At 39.4% G+C, this 5,665-nt stretch overlaps 1 non-coding gene across 1 annotated transcript; it reads right to left on the bottom strand.

Moving 5' to 3' along the window:
* Positions 1-685: 685 nt before the first annotated feature.
* Positions 686-870, bottom strand: LOC127483006 (U2 spliceosomal RNA). Its single transcript, XR_007908999.1, has one exon. It is a non-coding gene; the product is annotated as a U2 spliceosomal RNA (small nuclear RNA).
* Between the last annotated feature and the right edge of the window lie 4,795 nt (positions 871-5,665).

Here is a 5,665-nt window from a genome sequence, read left to right as displayed (position 1 = left end):
AATAGATCTCTCCAAAACAAGTGTAAGCATATCAATTAGGAATATTTTAACCTCCAAAAGAAATGTATATTCTTTTCTTTAAAAATTGTTTATTTATTTAATTTGCAATTTAGATTCTGGAGGCAGCTCTGATTGCTGGAGTAATTGGGCTTCTGCATCCATGTGGGAGATCTGTGTTGAGTTCTTGGCTTCAGCCTAGGCTCAGCCCAGCGGCAGCAAGCATTTGGAGAGTGAACCATCAGAGGACCTCTGTCTCTCTCTCTCTCAGTGTGTGTGTGTGTGTGTGTGTGTGTGTGTGGCTGTCTGTCTATCTCTCAATCTCTCTGCTTGTCAAATAAATAAAAAAATGCAAAAACTCTGAGGTGTAGCTTTACCCAATATGAACTATTATACCTTGATTTTTTAAGAGCTAAGATATACAGATCAAAAATTTAAAAAAAAAAATCCTTCTGATAAAAACTCATCTGATTAATTTTAGACCTGACAACCCTAGGTTTGTCTAGCACTTCCCAGGACTCCTATCTGTTTCTATTAACTCTTGACATGGCATTATGTACACTGGGAGTTTAAAGAAAAAGCATAAGGATGAAGGAATAAAATGGTTTAGGGTACAGGTGTAAATTCAGAGCAGGCCAAAACTTACACACTTTGACTTAAAGAGTGCCCAAGAACACTTCCCCTTCTTAAGTGCTAACCTACTGCCCTGAATATTTGCTATATTGCAATCTAATTCATAAATTAAGTTTCAATCAGTAAAACCAGAGAGTTGTTGCATGAAAACACTGTCAATTGGCAGAAATGAGCAATTGTGAGAGAGCTTTTGAAACTGATAAGAACAGATACTACACTTGATCTTAGCCGAGAAGCGATTGAGAGAAATTTTTTTAAAAAATGATTTATTTATTTATCAGAAAGGCAGAGTTACAAAGAGGCATAGGCAGAAGGAGAGAGAGAGAGAGAGAGAGAGAGAGAGAGAGAGAGAGATCTTCACTGCTTCGCTCTCCAAATGGCCACAATAGTCGGAGCTGAGACAATCCAAAGCTGGGATCCAGGAGCCTCCTCCAGGTCTCCCATGAAGGCACAGGGGCCCAAGGACTTGGGTCATCCTCCGCTGCCTTCCCAGGACAAAGCAGAGAGCCAGATTGGAAGTGGATCAGCTGGACTTGAACCGGCACCCACATGGGATGCTGGCACTGTAGGTGGCAGCTTCACCCACTACACCACAGCACCCACTGTGAGAGAATTTTTTAAAGGGAAAATGATTACAGGGAAAAGTAGAAAAAAGTCAAAAATGTGGGAAAGAGTTGGGAAGCAGCCTGAGGTTAAAGAATGACTTGGTCAAAGTTTAAGTGAAAAGAGAAGTCAAAAGTGAGTTGGAGGTACTGAAAATACCATCTATTCCCATTTTGCTTGAGCTTAATTTTTCTCTTGTTTCTTAACTGGAACCAACAAGAGGAGAATGTTGCTGTTTTTCCTTGGTCAACATTGACATTGGGATAGTCCTGGTGCTCTGCCCAGAGACCTACAACTCCTGGAGACTCCCTCTGGAGTGGTTTCTCCAGTTCTCTCTGGTCAGGGCAGAGCGGGGATGCAGAAGACTGCACACCTGATAATGGACAGGTAAGGTCTCCTTTAGTGATAACCCTTCAGTGGCCACCCTCGATGGAGAATCTCAGCAAACAAAGAGAGACCATTTGAAGGGCAAAAGACAAACCACCTTGAGAGGATGGCATAAGACAGCTGATGCCTGCTCCCATAACTCCAATCCAATACTGCTGTCCCTTAAAAAGCAAACCATCTCCTTGGGATCTGCCATTTGGAGGGCGCTCATCAGTGCAGTCGTTTTATCGTGTGCTATTTTATTTTAATAGCCTAAATTGACTATTAAAACACAGTTGCACATTAAGATTATTGCTGCACTGCCTGGGGGAAACCAACAAGAAGGACTAGGAGCAGGAACAAGAAAAACAGCTCCTAGCGGTTGGCAGGAAGTGTGTCAACCAGCAACAGGAGCTGTGACTGAGCCAAAGTGAAATATCCCTGCTTACTTGAAAAAGTGGCATGCGAAGACAGTGGTCTTCAGAAGCAAACGCATCCAGAAACACATGGCTCTGGTCCCATCAGAGAAAAAATATATTCACAGTTGGAATGGAAATACCGTAAGCTATTTGAAGGGGAGGAGAGAAGGAGAGAAAGATAACAACAGAGGCGGAATGCTGCCCTGTTCACTCTCTCACAGAGTGTCACATCCAGAAAGGTCTTCAGGGGCTCCTCTGGGCTTTCCTGCTTCATCACTGTAGGGCTCCAGACACTGATCGTGGGTTGAGCACAAATCACTGATCTGCATGGAAAACTCAGCCCCTCTCTGGAGCTCCAGATTTTGACACCTGAAGGTACTAGCCCTTGGCCTGCCTCCTCCCATGGCCTCCCAGACTTGCCCTGCTGGGGACTGTTGGGCAGGGTTGCCACCTTTTTCTCATCCCAGTGACACAAGCAGAGCGCCAACAAGGGTAATTCTGCCTTAAGAAGCATCATTTTCCAATTGCAGAGGAATCTTAGCTTCGATTTCTGTCTAAAGCAAGATTACAACGTCATCAAGGAAAAAAATCTATGATGACTGAAATAACACTGATTCCTGATGCCAAGCCTGTTAATAACTAGTTATTCCACATTTTGAAAGTCCACGTACTTTCACATGCCAATTCCATTTCCAGGAATTTATTCCTCAAATATTTTTTCAACATGTACAAAATGTCATGTAGACAATGTTAAATGATGGATTTTAGAAACAGCAAGAGTTTGTAAATAGCACAGATTTCAGTAATATGGGGTTAATTTGATCAATTTTGTATACCCATATACTAAAACATTATGTAGTCAGTAAAATTAATAAAGTCATCCTACATATGAGATATATTGTTACACATAAAATTAAAGTGCCATACAGTGGGTATATTATAGTCTCTTGCATTTATGTTCATTTAATTATCTTTTAGACTCAAATGATTCAATGGAAGAATGGGCAATGGCATAGAAACAACTATTAAAAGAAAATAAGAGGATATGCTAACTGCCCTTAGGAATTGCATCCTAAGTTCTCTGCATCCCAGAGAAGGAAAAAACAACTGGGTATTGAGTGGGGAAATTTTTTCAGCAAGAGCAACAATTAAAAAATCATGGAAAAATAAGCAAATTTCAGTTAGAAGTAGAATAAATTATGCTCTATCTACAACATAGGATATGGAACAATCATTAAAAAGATTGAGATAGACCATAACTACGATGGCACTAAGGGTTGATGAAAGCAAGCATTGTTGAGTTAGAAAAACTCAATGTAGACAATGAATAGAATATGGTTCCATTTCGTTTATGAAAACACTCTGGTAAAATTTTATCTTTGTATGAGATATATGTGCTAGTGTTTTTTTGTGGGAATAAGAATTTTTTAAAATATATTTAAATAAATAAATTTATAATAAATAAAATAAATATATTTACAAGGAGAAAATGGTATTCTAATACAATCTTAGAGAAAATATAGATTGTATAACCATTGTGGAGTCTCCTTACAAAATTAAAAAATAGAACTACTATACAACCCAGCAATCTCTCTTCTAGGTATAAACCCGAATGAGATCACATCACCTTATAAACACATGTACATTCTTATGTTCATTGAAGTGTTATTCATAATAACCAAGATATGGAAGCAACCTAGGTGCACACTGACAGATGAATGGCTGAAAAAAATGTAGCACACATGCATACAAGGAGAAATTACGCAGTCTTGAGAAGATCTTGCTATATGCTACAAGATCTGGAGGAGATTTTTCTAAGTGACATAAGGCAGACACAGAAATAAGATTATTACATGATATCACTTAGATGTAGAAGCTGAAAAAGTATGCCAAAGAGGGCAGTCAAGTCTACAGATATGGAGTGTAAAATTGGGTGTACCCCGGGCAGGGGAAGGAGAGGAGGCAAGGAGAGATGTAGGTCATAGGAAACACAGTATCTAGCTGCAGGATGAACAAATCTCAAGATACAGAGTACCTGAGAGCGATGGTCAGTAAAAATGTATTGTAGGATAAATGTTTGTTAAGTGAATAGATTCTAGCTGCTCTTGTCACAAGCAAAAAGAGGAAGTATGTGAGACAACCAGCTTCACTGTAGTGACCATTTTGTTATAATAAGGTGTTGTTAGTTTAAATGCGTACAATGATCTTTATATTTTTGAAATAAAAATATACTTAATACAAAATAAACAAAAATATAATTCCAAATACTTATAATATTTGTTGGTATACATGCAGCTATATAGAGATCTTACGAGATTAGCGAGTATCAGAAAGACATACATTAGATTGCTTACACAAATTATCTGGACATAGCTTGGCGGGAAGGTGTGGACTAGGGGTAAAATATGGGTGGGTAGAGAGATACATAAAGACAGGGGAAATTTTAAAAAAAAAAGGCAATAAAAATTAAAAGTAAAATGATGTGCACCTTAAAATACCTTTGTACGTATGGTGTGCACCCATTTTTATATGATCGTGTCTGTGTATAATCTGAAATAATAAGGAAAAAAGAGTTTGATATATACCTTGTAACTAATATAAGTGGCCTAATAAGCTGTTAACATTTTTTGGCAAACTAATACATAGTAGTATCAAAATTAAGTAACAGCCAGCAAGCAAACACTGATTTGCATATATTAAACATGATGTTATAGGCCTGCTCACACACGGATGAATTTCTGTGTTTTAAGACCGGATACAAGAAGGGAAGATTCACACTCTGCCCCAGCCATTACCAGTATTTTTTTTTCCTGCTGTTTGTGTCATTGGAGATGAGGAAGGAGAAGAGGTGACGAGCTTTGTGTTTGCATATATTTCATTCACTTGTCAGAAACAGGAGTATGGGGCTTTCCTAACTTGGGAAGTATCAACTAAACAAAAAGGAGCCTAGGAAAGACATTCTAAAGTCACCTCCAGTACGTCGCCCTATGACGTTACTGTGTCTTTAAACAAGCAAAAGAAGGCTTTGGGGTTTTAAGAGAAGAGTCATTTGTGTCTGTCTGTCCTGATGCAGCCATCAGAACCTCGCGTGCTGACTGCTCCTGGGCGCTGATGGCGCCGAGGGCGTATTAGCACTGAGATGCTCTGGTCTACCCAAATCCCTCTGCAGGCGTAAACACCCCAACACCCAAGAGTTCTGGTGCTTGCTCTGCCGCTTTTTCTGCCCCCGCAAAGGGCTTTCCTGTCACTAATACTCAGAAAACATAAAAATGTTTGACTCCATGGCTCCAAGCAGACTTTATTTCAAGGACAAGAATGACACTTTATGGGTCGTGTGATCTGGCAAGTGCATTTCCTTCTCATGACTTCAAAGGTTCTGTTGAATCAAACGATCACAGGAAAACCTTGCTTCTCAATGTGAGAGGACATGACAGGTCAGAGGACCTCGGAGCCAAGCAGACTTGTGTTTTAACCTGACATTTGCCACTTACAAGTCGAATGACAGTGACCACGTTGTTATCTTATATCTCTGAACTTCAGTTATCACATGTATCTAAGTGAGGAAAATACTATTTTTTCACAGCACTGTTGTAAGGACTACACAGGGTAATGTATGTAAACTGCTCATCAGGAAGATTAACTTAACC

This window comes from Oryctolagus cuniculus, chromosome 4 (genome assembly GCF_051225735.1).
Source record: "Oryctolagus cuniculus isolate XC-2025 breed Fujian yellow rabbit chromosome 4, ASM5122573v1, whole genome shotgun sequence".
Lineage (NCBI taxonomy): Eukaryota > Metazoa > Chordata > Mammalia > Lagomorpha > Leporidae > Oryctolagus > Oryctolagus cuniculus.
Note: the sequence above shows the minus strand (reverse complement) of the source record. Positions and strands in the feature narration are given on the sequence as shown.